General features: G+C 34.2%; 1 long non-coding RNA gene across 3 annotated transcripts; it reads left to right on the top strand.

Annotated features, from left to right (window-relative positions):
• The first annotated feature begins 1,507 nt into the window (after window positions 1-1,507).
• Window positions 1,508-6,928, top strand: LOC131053382 (uncharacterized). 3 transcript variants are annotated; one of them, XR_009359325.1, is made up of 6 exons: window positions 1,508-1,660; window positions 2,253-2,338; window positions 2,486-4,258; window positions 4,405-4,582; window positions 4,693-4,783; window positions 6,844-6,928. It is a non-coding gene; the product is annotated as an uncharacterized LOC131053382 (long non-coding RNA). The 3 variants fall into 3 exon arrangements; XR_009359326.1 differs by having other exon boundaries at window positions 4,385-4,582; XR_009359324.1 differs by having other exon boundaries at window positions 2,486-4,582.
• Window positions 6,929-17,223: the final 10,295 nt, after the last annotated feature.

Raw genomic sequence — 17,223 nt, 5'->3', positions numbered from 1 at the left:
TGGTTATTCCAAATAATATTTTTGTAAAGGAATGTAAGTTTTCCCTAAAGATTAATTTTTAGGCTAATCTAATAAAATGCATACAAGTATGCATTATTAACCTAGATTGGCCATGAATATGATTATGGGAGATTAAAATTCTAATATTAAATTTAAAGCAAGTAACTCCCAATTTCCCTACCATATTCAATTTTTTGGGCCTTTAAATTTCAATTTTTTTAAATAGAGAAAAAAACTAATAACAATTAAGAGGATTAGTTTGTACTTTTTTAATTACATCATTACAACCTAAAATAACTACAATTGTATGAGCATGATTGTGGAAAATTATTATTCTAATATGATTGTGGAAAATCAATATTCTAATATTAATTATTTTTTTGTTTAACAATAATAACCTTACAATATAAAATAACTACAATTGTAGTAGCTTTAATCATAACAAATACCCATCTATAGTCCTTTACAAAGACCAAAGAAGTTAAAGACTTATTGTAGAACTAAATTGCATTTTCATTCAAAAATATTTCATACAATGTTAACAAGCATAAACCGAGTTAGAACAATGCCAAGATAAAATTATAGATACAAATTTTATTACTATATATAGGTTTCCCCAAGTTTTATTACTATATATAGGTTTCCTCAATTTCTATATATAGGTTTACCCAATTTAAACCAAATAGCCTTTAAACCCTCAACTTAAGAGACATGAGGATTAAATTATTACAATGCTATGTAGAGATTTTATTTTATATACGTCTCATTTTCTATTGCAACTATGCTATTATTATGGTCCATTGATATCAATTTAACATTAAACATGGTCATCTATAAGAGAGTTTAGAGTGTCATTGAGGAAGTTATACACATTCAACTTGAAGTTAAAGAACAATTAGAAAGGATTTCAATATGGTATTGACATGTGTACAAGGTATTAATTCAAAGATCTAAAAAATGACTTAGTAGTAAAATTTCATGTTGAAGTCTCATAAGAGATAATTTAGTAGTACTTTATCATGATTGAACATTTAAAGGTAGGAAAGAACCAAAAAATGTATGAGAACACCATCTCATATTTGTTACACAATATTTATACTAAGAAGCTAAATAATACCATATTTAAAAATCAAAATGAGATCAAGCAACAAAATAGTAAAAACATCTCTTGACTATATTCTAAAGATCTTTAATTAATCACTTTAGATAGCTTGCAACATCTCAAAAAACTAAACAAAAATTAATAATTTAAAATAAACTACATCTTCACATCTAAAACACCAGATAAAACTTACGTATCTGTCCATACATTACTGTTTGTGTTTCAATGAATATTTTCGAAATTATCCATTTGTATGAACCACAACCGTTCATTTTAAAAAGCAAAGGGAAAAAAAGAATAGCCGTTAGGTACCCTGCTCCTAACCCAACGGCACTCAAATTATACTTAAATTTGATTTCTCCTTCTCATTTTGTCATTTTCTTTCTCTGTTTGTGCTCTGTTTTTTCATCATTTTAATTTTAGTTTTTTCTGCATCGTTATGTGATCTTTTTTCTTTTAGTTTATGTTGGGTGAGAATACAGATTATCTTTACAAGGGACTGCATAATCGGGAATTCCAAGCGTTGATAAGACTCTTCTTACAACATTCAAAGCTCTGGTATGTGTTCAACTTCGCTTTGGATTGTTCTGAAATGCTTGCTTGCAGGATTAATTTGGAACATGTAGAGAAAAATTGCTTTTATTTTCTAATAGGTTTCCATACCCTGTCAATTCTTCTTGCTTAAGAATCTCCATGGAATTCTTAGTAAACCCAATTTGTGGATGCCCATCCATGATTACAGAGCATGCCCATCCGGAATTATTGAACGAGGCCTTATTGTTCCTCTGAATTTCTTTGTCCTTCTTCCTCTGACTTTCTTTCCCATTCTTCCACCTATTTTCTAGGTTTCTCAGCATTAATGTCGCTCTCTATCTCTATGTCTGTTGAATTATTCAGGTTTTATATTGCCAGGGACTATGCTTCCTTTTTATCTGTCTGTGAAGAACTTTGGAAGGCATTTGCTTTTGTGCTTTCTGAATTTTTCTCTAATTCTGCCTCTTCAGATTTCGCCAATATTTCTATGTTATTGGTTTGTACGCTCGCAAATTCTGCCTCAAATTTTACTTTCTCTAGAGTTTGTAGCGGATTCTAGATTGCCTGTGATGTTTATTTCATCGTCCATGTAATTCACAGTGTTTTTCATGTCTAGGTTCATGGAATTCACCAGGGTTCAGCTTGCTCCTGTGATTTGATATTTATGGCATTCTGTCCTTTGGTGCCTTCATAATCCCTCAGGTTTCAGACTGATGTCTGTTGAAATATTTAGTGTTTCAGCTTCATGGTCTTCAAATTTTTGCATTCCGATTTATGTTTTGTTATCCACTGAATCTATTTGCGTTTCACCTTCATTGCTTTTAATTTCCTGTATTTCAATTTTTGTAGGACGTGCTGTATTTTTGTTTTGTATACTTAATTTTGTTGCCATGGATATGGTCTGGTCCTTGGCATTCCTGTTGCAAGAAAGTAGACCAAAACCATCAGAAACACTCCAACCACTGTAAGAAACACAAAAAATGCCTCGCACATGTCGTCTCATTAGGCAGTCTCAGAAACGCAGAACTGATAGCAGAAAATTTCCGTGAAAGGATTTTATGAATTTGTGCTGCATGTCCTGTAAATGCAGAGAACCCCACAAACATATATTCATTCAAATAGTTGGAAATATCAAGTCCAGCTGAATAAAGTGGCTTGTTGGGCATTGGGGATCCATCATCTCTAGCAAGGCTTAGCTCAATCCTTTGATTAATTCCGTCATATTCAATCCAAGCTCTGACATTGAATCCATCTCTGAAGAAAATTACTGCAACACCATCATCTATAGTCACATTTAACACTATGCTTCCCAAATTTATGCCAATATGATTGTCATTGGGATCACCGAATTCTTCATTTTTTAAGGTGTCGAATTCTACTTCAAGAACCTTTGATGGAGGAGCATCTTGCCAGAATCTGCCAAAATGGGGAGCTTTTAAAATAACACAATCTGCACATCCATCAATGCAGGGCAGAGTGGGAATTTTCGGCAGATATGATATTTAAATTTCACTGTCAAAATGTGGGAGTATAGACCTGGCATGTAACTGTTGATAGAATGACTCAATGGAATATGGAAATACTCAATAAGTATTTGTAAAGGATGCTTTGGACACTTGGCAGGTATAATACCAAATTCCACAACCGTTACCAACACTCTTCCTAAAGTAAGGCATTGATACGGCAGGGGCAGCTTAAGGGACAAAATTTTAATGCACCATGAGGAGAGATAGATCATGGGGAGAATCGTGGGGAAAGGCCGTGGGAAAGGCTGTGCAGAGAAACAAATAAAAACAGAGGCATTGACACATAATGGGGGATTGCGCAAATGATGGGGTGGAGAGAGGTAGTAATAAGGAGTATTGACCGATAAGGATTTGGGGGTATTATGGATGGGGTGCCAATCCAGCATCTAGAAAGAAAGCTGTAGAAATATATGTGTAGCTGTATGGTGTGAGGAAAAGTTGCAGGTTATAATTTGTGGGAGAAAGCAGAGGCCCATGCAAATAGCATTATTTTTGAATGGTTAATATGATGTATCGACTTAGAATTTTGTTTGAATAAAATTGTTTCGTGTGAATTTAAGTTTTGTATAAGAATAGAGAGTCTCTGTTCTGTCCATGTATGTTGAGTTCTTTGAGTTCTTAGTTTGTGCTGAGGTTGGTTTCTTGTTGCATCAACCTTATATTTCTCATCGCAGGCATCGTTGAGCATCCCCAGCCAGCCTCCAGGTCTTCCCACGGTGCTTTCATCAGGTACGATTACGAAAGCTAAGCCACTAGAAGATCCAGAGTTGGAATCTATTTGGAAGGAGAATGTTGTGTGAAATGAAATGAAGCAGAAGTGTCTGTGTCAGGATCCAACATCCTGATGGGAGAGTAATACAGAGCTTTTCCAGCCTGAAAGGAAAGATTATGATTAAGATCATTGGTACTGGGTATCCGATGATGCCTTCACTTTCTTGCAGCCCTGCACAGCCCAGAAACCTTATTTCATGATTTATTCATTGTGGGCTCTGAACTCTAAAATCTGGGAAAATCGGTTGCTTTTAGACATTGCTTGCAGAACCCAATTTGCTACAGGACACTAATTCTGAGTATTGGACACCTCTGACAGTGCAAGGTAAATGGGCTATAATATTTTGCATATGAAAGTAGGATTTTATTTGTGAATTATTCTTGCAGGATCAAAATGCATCTTTGACTGAATTTATTAATTTATTAATTTTTTTTATTAACATATATATAGATTGGTTCCCTTTCCAACAGCTGGATAGTAGTTATCTGGAACAGAATCCAAGATCTAAAATTCCTGCCAAGCAATGAGAATATATTAGACTGTATCCATCTGTTTCATTCTGAATAGAACTAAGAAAACACATTTCAGCTTTGAATGCTCAATTCAGTTTCAGCAATGCACATTTTCTTCTGCCGATCCATTGTGTTGGTATATCTGGGTCTGTTTTCCATTTGTTCTTTTTGAATTTACTTTATTTCTTCATTAGTGAACTATGATTGTCTACATGTGCATGGTTTTAAATTATTTCCCTTGCCTAGGTAGGAAAATATGTGTGGCTGACATATCAGGGAAGCATATGACTTATCAATTCAAATTGGATCAACTTTGAGGAGCTGTGATGTTAGTTCGGTGAGTATTATTTGAAGTTTTTATTTTGTTAATTTGATTAAAATTATTTGGTTTTAGATGATGTTTTTTATTATATGGTGATAAAAACATGTATTTGTAGTAAATTATGTAATCTTTTTGTATCAATATTTTCAATCACATTCCATCATTAGGATGAGGAAGAAAAGTAAATTAGATTGTATTTAGGGAGACTAATCTACAATCCAATCTAGTTTCATCTTTATCTTGATGGTAGATCTTTTGATATAATCTAAAATATTGACACAAATAAATTACACAATTTATTAAAAAAACGTAATCTTATTATTTGATTTGTTATAAAAAATGAACTTAATTTATTATAATAGTTTCAAAGAATTAAAAATATTTCATAAATACAAGGCTTCATTCCAAAATCCACTTGAGATGTTAATCTTGTTCCTATCCCCTCTCATTAAATTAACAATGACAACAACAAATTGTCATAGGTTGCCAGTTTCTAAACTTTCCAAGAAGCTAACAACTTAATGACATGTTTGTATATCATAAAAGGAAATGCTTTGCAATGTAACCATTTATTTTGCAGATATTAATTAATAAAAGTGGTCCTTAAAAAAGTAATTTCAATATAACATACTTAACAAGTCAGAATTGATAAACCTGTCTTGGCATTCATTGTTGGTTCTGAAATCCAAAGGGTTGCATATGAATTCCCACCAATCATTTGAGTGTAATTATTTGTGTTTGTTGGTACCAAACTATAATCACAATTATTTAGATATTTTTTAATTTCATAATTATCTCCATTGGAGCTATGGTAGTGGGGATAATTCCACTTCAGATGTCCCTATTGGGAATTGAACTATTGGTTGCATATGAATTCCCACCAATCATTTGAGTGTAATTATTTGTGTTTGTTGGTACCAAACTATAATCACAATTATTTAGATATTTTTTAATTTCATAATTATCCCCATTGGAGCTATGGTAGTGGGGATAATTCCACTTCAGATGTCCCTATTGGGAATTGAACTATTGGTTGCATATGAATTCCCACCAATCATTTGAGTGTAATTATTTGTGTTTGTTGGTACCAAACTATAATCACAATTATTTAGATATTTTTTAATTTCATAATTATCCCCATTGGAGCTATGGTAGTGGGGATAATTCCACTTCAGATGTCCCTATTGGGAATTGAACTATTGGTTGCATATGAATTCCCACCAATCATTTGAGTGTAATTATTTGTGTTTGTTGGTACCAAACTATAATCACAATTATTTAGATATTTTTTAATTTCATAATTATCCCCATTGGAGCTATGGTAGTGGGGATAATTCCACTTCAGATGTCCCTATTGGGAATTGAACTATTGGTTGCATATGAATTCCCACCAATCATTTGAGTGTAATTATTTGTGTTTGTTGGTACCAAACTATAATCACAATTATTTAGATATTTTTTAATTTCATAATTATCCCCATTGGAGCTATGGTAGTGGGGATAATTCCACTTCAGATGTCCCTATTGGGAATTGAACTATTGGGAATTGAACTTGGGTCTCCACAATGAGAACCCAGTGTTTTAACCACCCCTTGAACAATTTAAAAAATTTATTAATATTTTATTTCTTTTAGAAATTCAAATTACAAATTGTTTTATTTAGGTTTTTTATAATTAAAAATGAGTTATTATGTATTAATTTTATTTTTGAATTTTTTTTGAGATATATGCTTATTTATCTCATAAGTTTTATGATTATTCCCTAACATTATGATTGATTCTTCCTCTATTCTAAATATATTATATTTGTAATCTACTTTAACTATAGAAATTCAAGTTACACATTATTTTATTTAGGTTTTTGTTATAATTAAAAATGAGTTATTCATGAATAGATTTTATTCCTGATTTATTTTTTAGATATATGCTTATTTATCTCATAAGCTTTAGAGTCTATTAAAAGAATATAAATGGCAAGTGAAACAAATATTTTTGGATGGTAATTGTATGCATTGTCTCACGATTTTGATATTTAAAGGTTTATTAATATTAGGTGTGAAATGTGAAATGTGCAGTGTTCATTTGGATAGGAAGAAATAATACAAAAACAAATACCAAGGAGTGCTAATTTAAAAGATGTCCAAAAACTCCTACATCCTTAAAGAGGTATTTATTGTTCTTTTTATGTTTTTTTTTTTTTTTAAAATTTAATTTAATTAAATCATTTTGCTAATTAAATATTTATTCCTAATTAAACAATTGTAAATATATCTTTTATAGGTATGATCCCTGAAATTTTAGAACAATATCTACTTTCACAAACATTTAATAGAAATATTTCAAGTTTTATTTTTATGATTTTTGAATATTTTTTAAATTATCTAATTATTTAATTTATGATGCATTTGTAATGGTTGAATAACATTAATTTGTATGCATCATCAATCATGATTAATGACATTTATGTTCTAGTGTGCTAAATTGTATGTTTAGTGTGCTTAATTGTATGTTTAGTGTGCTTAATCATGAATAATGACTAATTGCATTTATGTTCTAATGTTCTAAATTGTATGGGTTTCATTTTTAGTCTGGATGTTGTGTATATCATTGAGTTGTATGGGTTTTGTTTAAAGGTTATATCTAATTCCTACCATGTGTTCTTATTGCACTTGTTTATTCATCATGGTTGCATGAAATTTACTCTTCTACATGATGATTGTATAGCTTTTGTATGAAGGTTTTAATGATGCATCTAATTTATTTGTATGGGTTTGTTTGAATGTTTTAATAGCACATGTCATTGAGTTAAATGGGTTTTGTTTGATGGTTGCGTCAAACTTTTATGGCTTGTTTAATGTGCTTTTTAAAGGTTGTATCTAATTTCTACCATGTTTTCTTAACGCACTTGTTTATTCATCATGGTTGCATGATATTTACTCTTCTATATGATTATTGTATAGCTTTTTGTATAAAGGTTTTAATGTTGCATCTAATTTATTTGTATGGATTTGTTTGAATGTTTTAAAGCACATGCCATTGAGTTGAATGGGTTTTGTTTGAAGGTTGTATCAAACTTTTATGGTGTGCTTAGTGTGTTTGTCCATGCATCATGGTTGACAAGATTGACTCTTGTGCATGATTCTTTTATAAATTTCTATGATGGGCATTATAATATATGTGTCATTAGGTTAATTATATATGTTTATTTGAAGGTTCTAATGATATATGATTTTTGCTTTAAAAATAAAATTAAACTCTTATGGACTATCTAGTGTTCTTATTCATACATCATGGTCAAGTGAGGGTAACTCTTGTGCATGACAATTGTATGAATCTCGTCATTAACTTTAATACACAATAAAGTTATGCATCTATAATGTGTAGATGTAGATTCACAATGATGAGTATGCTTATTCATTCATTGACAATTGTGACATTCACTCTTGTGCATTATGATTACATGGCTTTTGTGTGAAGAGTATAATAAAACATCATTAAGTTGTATATATTTCTTTTTAAAAGTTTATAGTGGTATATATGTGATTGAGTTGAGTAGATTTTGTTTGAAACTTGCATGAAACTCATATGAATAGAGCTTATATGGGATGAAATTATATATCTATAAGAGGTAGGAAATTTGGATCCTTCACCACATATTCTAAAATCTAAAAGGTGGTTTTGCCAAACTGGAAGCTCCTTGAAAATTTAACGAGAGTGGATAGTGGTCTGACCCTGAGCACAGTAAAAATTTGCACTCCAGAGAGAAAAGAAAGGAGGAGAAGTCCCCCATCCAAAAGAATCTATCAATTTTTTCTACAATATTGTTGAAGCCTTGTAATGTCCCCTTTTGAGAATTTCCTTAATTTAATCTTGGAACAACAATTTCAACTTAAAGTGAAAACTGTAATACAAAATTTACCCAACCTGAAGACATTTCATTATGATATTTAACTTATAATGCTAAGAATAGTTTCTGGAAGAAAGAACCTATCTTTATAAATTTCCCAATTTATATACTTGAGAGTAGTTCATCTGTATCATAAACTTCAGCTCTATTAAAAGAGATCCAAATCAAGGATCAAGATGTTACTGCCTATAACTTAATAACAATTTTGATCTAATCTGCTGCTCTTACTGAGTGCTTTCCTGTGAAATAAGAACATATATCTAAGATCTCCCTGTTGTAATGATGTGACTTATGTAATGAATCTTTCCCAGTGATAATGTCGATATCAAATGTTGTATCTGTTGTGAAGAAACCTTGGTTTCATGCACCCGTTATTGGGCCTATGACCCGGTCTCCTTGAGTTCTTCTAAACTGGAATAAGGAACCATATATAAACACCATCCCTCCTGGAAATTGACTAATTTGATTGGTTTTATATATTCCCAAAACCGAAATGTTAGCATCCTTTGGTAACAATGAGATACTACCCTCCATTATCACACTTCTCCATGATTATTAATTACATTAATAACAAATGCTGATTGTTGTATGTCGATCGGACCTTTTCATTATAATGCTAATTGCTTAAGCCTTCTTACTAAATCAATATCTTTAATTGATATTAGTAATTCTCTTCTTATTGAGTTGTAATTGACTTTGAGTAATGTTGATAGCAATCTCCTTAATTAATATTTTAATCAATCATCAGATAGTCACTAACTCTGACAGATATTTGTGGTTGCATCTGGAACTTATTACATATAATTCCTTCCATTGTTAAGACAATCCAGATTGGAGTAATCCAAGGTGTTGTTCGTTTATGGAGACCACGTAGTCTACGTATCCATCAATATGTGCTCCTCATTAGCCATTTTTATATTGAATTCGTTGTGTCTTCTTATAGCACATGATAATCGCTGATTATATTTGACCAAACCCCTGCCTTGGCAAATAGTTATTGTGCCATCTCAATATCTAGTCATTGTCCATATTGTAAGAGATGTCGATAACTTCATGGTCCAACGATGATTTCCACGATAGTCCATCTATAATTCTTTCTCAACTTGGTGAATTGTTATACCAACGGTACTCTGGATATAATACTTGTGATAGACTTGTTGAATGTAGCCTCCAGGTGGATTACCTTTGCTGAGGTAGTCTCTATTAAGTTGTAATATTGATAAGGATCTTGAATTCTCAATGATTTAAGTTATTCCTTAATCACTATTGTGGAAGACTTGGTATTACTTGTTACCTTCTCATATTTCTTATTTTCTAATCTTAGCCACGTCACTTTAGATAATTCATCATTTATGCGAACATTGATGTATTGAGGAAATTGTTTGCTCTTTGCTTGATAGATTTGATTTTCCATGGGATAGGGCATCGACTATATGGGATGAAATTATATGTCTGTGAGACTTAGCCTCTTCCTTATATGTTCCTCTTTAACATGAGTCACTGCTTTGTGAGACTTAGCCTCTTCCTTATATGTTCCTCTTTAACATGAGTCATTGCTTAATAGAGTAATTGCAATGCTCCTGACACTAATTCAGTTGCTTATAAGTGTCCTCCCTTGGTATATGTGGTTTGTCTTCATATTAATAGAGCTCACAAGTATTATTGTTGTGTGTAAGATGGTTTATTAGCAAGGTTACCATCATGACAATAAAGCTTGGATGCTTGCAAGTTCTTATGCCTTTGTAATTTTGGTCTTATTGATAAGGATCATATACCCAGATTGATCACTCCCTTATTCACATCATTTATAGAAATAATACAAGGAGCTTTCTTAATTTTTTTGGTCCTAGAGATTTAGCATTTGAGTTGGGGACATCACAAACCTAGTCTCCTGTTATTCCAAGTATAGATATTGTCCACCAATTCCACCTCAAGGAATCCATTTCTTTCAATCCAATCATTGAATTCTTGTTGGGATCTTCCAAGTCTAATTAGATCCCCTCTTTTGTCTTTCAAACATCTAATGGCATTAAAATCTCCTCCAATAAACAAGTTTTCATACTGATATTGAGATATAGCTCCATCCAAGTCTAACCAAAAGGTGTACTTTGAGGCCATAGATATGGGACCATAGACATTAATCAACAAGAAGGAAAAATTTGATGAGAGAATCTTTACTGCTACTAACAACCAATTTTTATCTGAGGCTACCCTCTCAATCTTCACCATGGAAGGTTTCCAAATAATAAGTAGGCCCTTAGAAGCACTATTTGCTTGAACTGCTACATGTTTGCAACCGTTATATTGATTCCTAAGACATTCTCCAACAGATTCTTCCTATTGAAGGTTAAGTTTTGTTTCTTGGAGCATTATGATCTTTGCATTGACCAAAACGATTCTTCTTTTGATCAAACATCTCTTGCTAGGGGTGTTGAGGCCCCTAATATTCCAAGTTAGGATTTTCATTTATGTTCAGGAAGGGATCATCCCTTCCTTACTTTCAATATATCAGTTATCTTGATTTGACCTTGATCTTCTCCCTCTATTGATTGGTGCTCACTCAAAAAAATTCTTCCTCTCTTAGGTGAGACAATACCAAATTAAGGCTTGGTTTTGCAGTCAAAAAGTTGTCTGATGCCCAACTTCCTCTTTTCTTTCACTTGTGAGTAAAGGACAACAAGAGGAGTTTCCATAACTTGTTCAGAGTCGTCATCCTCTTCCATAAATTTTTTTAGAAGACTATGAGTATTGGAATCTAACCTGATGTCTGGGAACCAAATAAGAAATTTGGGGATTCAACGAAAGGATTTGGATTCTCTGAAGAAAGACTAATATTCCTTGTCTTCATAAATTCATTTCTGGGAGGGGAAGAAAATGGCAATGGTGGGTTGAAGCAGGGGGAATCTGTAGAATTATCTAACTCCACTATTCTGATTTGAGGATATTGAAGCTCTAAGGAATTTGGTTTATCTAAAGCCTGATGTGGGGCTTGTTGGTTATCATTATTTGGGATATCCATCTTCTAAAGTAAAGCTCCATCTCTTTTTGATGCAATCAAATCTTGCATCATATCTTCTTTTAGGCTTTTTGTCTCAGAAAGGAGTTCTGAGAGGGATTGTTCCTTTGATTTTTTAAGGTCCCTTTGAATATGATTAGTGTCATCCTTGACATTCTTGGATCATTTCCTTTTCCTAGAAACCTTCTTAGATTTGGTTATAAAGGATTTGCAAGCTCCTTGAATAGGGATGGTCCTCTTCTTTAAGGCTTTCTTCCTTTGGATCCACCATCTGAGGACCCAATACCAGAGGGACGACAAGGGCTAAGAATAGGTGAATTTTTTGTGATCTCTCTATGAGTAGGATTTTGAATATCTAATGAGGGGGAGACCAAAATTTCTTTCCCATTCTATGGTAAGTCCTTGTTGTTTTCTTTAATTTCAAGGCCTTCTCCTAGAATTTGCAATCAGGTCTCAATTGTTTGGATAGCAGGCCAATTCAACCTTTCAGAGAATAACCAGAGATAATCTAATCTCTAAGAAGGTATTTGCTTGGGTTTTTGTTTGTTAGCCTCTTGACTTTTTGCTTCCACCTGCCTACTTCTAAGACCATTTCCAGTTCTCCATAGAAACCTAAACCTAAATCTATTTCTATAAATATTGGCCACATCCCTTGTTTCCCATTTAGAATATCCTCTTCTATTCCCAACAGAGAACCCAAAGCATCTACAATCTTCAAGAGGGCATCAACACACCAGAACTCTGTAGGGAGTCCCACCAAACTTAACCAGACCAAGGATCTCCTAATTCTATAGGTTTGAGAGTCAAATCCAAGCTCTAGTATATCAAATGGAAGGAGGAACCAAGGTAGAAAATTGGGCTTCCATGGAGAATGCAATGCTTCAGGGTAGAATCTATACATTCAATGAAGAAAAAAACATTCTGCAAGGATCGAACAGATACCATACTTGGAAAGGATTGAAGCCACTAGTCCATGATATCTTGGTTGCTAGCACCAATGCTGCACCATTTTTGCAAACAAAGATTTGTCTTGAAGGTAGCTGATAGCAGGGTTAATGGCATCTGAAGGCAAGATGAAGAGTTTGCTACCAAGCCCTTTCTTTCTCCATTCTTTGGTTGTTGACTTTGTTTGTACTCCATACAAAAGATTGAAGGCTCACTCATTCTGAAACCTTGATTCAGTTTGGGAACATTTCATTGCAACTTGGAGCCTATCTTCATCTGCGAATCATGGATTTGACCCAGAGTTTTGGTACTGGTTGATGTAAGGAAGTTAAGTAGCGAAACAACTTCCTACACTAACCTTGAGAGAAGGGTAATGCAAATTTTTTTACAAATCCTTATAGAAGTTACCGAAACTTAACAGATATAGACACAATAACATGCATACTATAACACATTGATTTATGTGGGGAAAACTCTTTCGAGAGAAAAATCCCACACTCCAAAAGAAGCTCAATATATTATTCAATAATCAACAATAGATTACAATATATTTGTAGATAAAGCTCTTCATAGGAGTACCACTAATGAGAGATTCAGAGGTAAATCAATAGCCATAAGACTCTTACACACAACCTCTATCTCACACATCTCATATATAGGAGATATAATATAAGAAACCGTTAAATAGTATTACAAAACCGTGGGCTAAAACCACCTAATAAGGTATATCCGACCTTATCTCCAATCTAGATGCCTTATGACGTGTTAAAACACATATCAACATGTGTCCCTCCCTTTCACAACTCATTTGTGTGTCCAATACATTTTATATTTCATATTTCAGGAGTACAAACTTCTAGAGGCCATAACTTGAGAATTGTGTGTCCTATTGACGAACTGTTTGAAGCATCGGAAATCTTGTGAAGTTCTCTATTGCCTCATAAACCACTACATCGTTTACACCCACTTTTTAGGGTATTTTAGGGCCTTTCAAGTCCTCAAAATTAAATTTAAACCTTCCATTGCACCCCTCCAAAATGAAAACTTTAATATCTTCAAAACTGGTTGTGACCTTGCAACGTGACTTTACCAGAATGCTTATCTAGATAACCAAAAGCTTCAGGGAGAATTTCACACCATTTCATGCCCAAATGAAAACTTACTATAAATAGTAATTATTTGTAATTTTTGTGCCAACCCTTGTAGAGATCAGTTCAAAGTTTTCAGTGTGACTAACACATTGTGTGAGTCAGTGCGTTAACAAGTTGTGTTATCATACTCAACAGAGTTAGTTGCTTCTTTATTTTTTTAGAAAATCATATAACATGAGGGTTAAATGTGTGTCAATAACACAAGGGTTATTGACCTATGCCTTGCAGTTACACTAGCATCTCATGCGAATAATACATTGTGTTATTTGCCATCTTGTTAATCACACTGTGTGTTATTAAGTTGCAACGGGCTATGATTGTTTTGGTAGGCATAGGTTTTGCTCATACGGGATGGTAGGAAAGGCAAGGAACTTAGTTCCTTTCTTTCCTCGCATAGGCATAGATAAAAGGAAATGATGCTTGCAAGATAAGAGGAAGCGAAGTGCGGATGATGTTTCCGCTATCTTGCAAGCAAAAAGTGCTATAGAAAGTGTGTTGTGGGGCAACACATAAAGGGAAAGGTTTCTTCCCTTGCCATCTCGTGCCAAAGGGAATGACAAAGAAAGATGAACGCAGGATATAAAAGTAAGAGAAAGCGAAGGTGTTCCCTGCCACCCTGTAGGCATTTCAATATGCCTAAGGGTGGCTTGCGGGGTAAGAAAATAAAGAGAGCAATAGGCTTCCGCTCCATCCCATAAGGGATTTTGAGGAAGCAGTTAGGCCATGCGGGGCAACACAAGACAGGGGTAGATCGATTTCCCCACCATGCCGCAGGGTAAAGTGAATGCCCAAATGATGCATGCGGGGTAACCAAAGCAAAGATAATATTTTCTTATTTTCTTATTTTTGCTTATTTTCTTAGGCTGTAGGTGATTGTGTTAATCCCTCGTCAGGTATTATTTGTGAACTAGCGTATACCCTCTTTTCACCTTGCAAGAATTATAACCTTCACTCACACTAAGGTGATCAATTAGGATAGAAATCTATGCATATCCTTTGGTATCTCTATTAATGTCTTGTGTAAACACAGGCAACGAAGATCATCATTTCAGTCTAGGTGCAAACCTTATTTCTCTTCTTTCAAGCATCCCCTATTTCTCCCTCTTTCCTGTCAGATCAATAGATTAGGATTTATCAGTGTTGGGTCGGTCCAACACTTGCACTCAGATTGGAAAGGAAGTCGACCTTCTCTAGAGACCCAACCTCAACAATGCAAGCTCCCACACTTGAGAGGTTGTTTCCATGTTGCACAAGGTTGATGATCAAGGTTGTTCATCAAGTGGGATCAACTTTTGTGACAACGGTAACCTCATGTAAATGCAAGGTTGAGACACCATTTTCCCAATAGTTGAAATCACTTGGACTCATGAAATCGTTTGTGATTTATCCCCTGCCACCGCAAACGATACCCAGGCTTTTTGAATCCTTTCGTGCCATTTGAGAGTGGTTTTGCCTTGGGTGGAAGGCCTTTTCCATTTTGAAATCTTGTGGAACTCTTCGCCTTCACTATAGGAATTATATTTGCTTCTGTGGCCACTACATTAGACCAAGCCCTAAGGTTTAATGAAGAACTCGATATCCCTAGTTCCGTGCGCAATTGAAATCTATTATTTTTTTGTAAATTCTTCAACCTCGGCCCACTATAACCTTTGTGAAGCATGAATCTTGGGTTCTTTGATGTGGTGAAAAGTGATGAGGGGAGATCAAGTGGAAAGCTTTACTCCCCTCAAATGAGGGATGAAAATTTCACAAAGGATTCCCTTCAACTTTTTACACACGTTACATTTAAAAGAGGGGTTGAATTCACTAGATCAAATCCCAATGGAAAGAGATTGAATGCTAATTGAATTGTAGGGAATTTGGATTGTATTAGGGAAGTAAATTAACCCTCTTTTATAATAGACTAAATGAATTAACCAAATTGATACTAAGTGCAGAAATGACAAAGAAATGATTATATCCTGAGATAGAGATGCATAATGAAGTTGTGCAGCTGGAATTAGCAGTAGAATATCAAGATGAAGATTCCTTTCAAATCTGAGTAAAAGTTGCAGGGATTGGGTTGAAGTTGCACCCGGTCCTCCGAAAAATCTGTGCACCGAAAAGGGTTTTTCCATCTCTGAAAATGAAGCCTAAGCCTGCAATTACAGCTACGCACCTATAACCTACACATAAAAAATAGAGAAAAATATTGTTGGGATTGGGGGTTTGCCTTTAGGTCAAACCCCATTTTGGAATTAACCAAGTGATTGAAAAAATGTTGCAAGTAAATGAAAGGAAATATTTGAAGTAAAATCCACCTCAAGAGAGGATGCAATTGAAATGTTGATGAATTTGCTTGAAAGGATATGTGAAATAGGATGTCTTAAGTGTTGATACAAATCTCTTCTTCAATGGTTGAATCCTTGACTTGAATGGAACACCTAGCCTTGAAAGGAGATGTGAAATGCTCAATGCTTGAATGCTTATGGTTGAATTCTCTTATCAACTTGATTTCTCTTATTGAACTTCATTTCACTTCTTGGACTTCTACCAATAGGAGGGAAATGTTCCTTATATACTTGCCAATTAGGGATGTTTAGCTAATTTTTTGTCTTAGGTCAACATAGGAAAACTTTTACCACTCAACAATTGAAAATCCCAATGCAAGATATGATCAAAGGAGGCCCAAAATAGGGTTAGGACAAGGGCATCACACCCCTATCTTAGGGGGGAGAGGGGAGCCACACCCTATCTTGCTCTAATTTAGGATAGGCAATGACAAAAAAGCAGTGCAAGGTATTGAAAATGCAAGTTTTTTGATGTTTTGAGAATGTCATGAGTCTTCGATCAAGATTAGGGGTTCGTCTACTAATGAAAAGACTCAAATGTGGTCTAAAATTGCAAGGGTAGCAATTTTATGATGCTACATTTAGCCCCCACTTTAGTGGGAGTATAAGCACAAACCAATACTACTAGTAAAGTACAAGGAAACAAGATTGAAAGACTTTCACCACGTTAAGGAGGCAAGATACACCAAGCACCCAATGGACTAAGGATCTTACAACTTTGATTGACAAAGTAAAAGGGAAGATCAAGAGGAAGAACCATGACTGCCAGTAGTAAGGTTCCCCTCACTAGAGTCATGAAAAGAAAGGATACCAGAAATTACAAAATAAAGCCAAGTTCACTAAGTAACTTTAAGTATCAAGAAGGAAAATATGAGCGAAGTGTATGCCCCCATGTTAAAGTGATCACACATGCCTTATCGGGAGCGATTGCTTTAAGGTAGGATGCACATAAGAGAAAGAGAGGGAGCATATTATCGCAAGGATTTGGCCCCCAATCGAGGAATGAACCCAACGATAATGAACACGAAACACAAAGCATGAGGTGGATTCACTTTCCTCAGGGTCAGTATGTTGTATGATAACTCATGTATATATATGCATAGAAT

Source organism: Cryptomeria japonica, chromosome 11 (assembly GCF_030272615.1).
Source record: "Cryptomeria japonica chromosome 11, Sugi_1.0, whole genome shotgun sequence".
Taxonomy (NCBI): Eukaryota; Viridiplantae; Streptophyta; class Pinopsida; order Cupressales; family Cupressaceae; genus Cryptomeria; species Cryptomeria japonica.
Note: the sequence above shows the minus strand (reverse complement) of the source record. Positions and strands in the feature narration are given on the sequence as shown.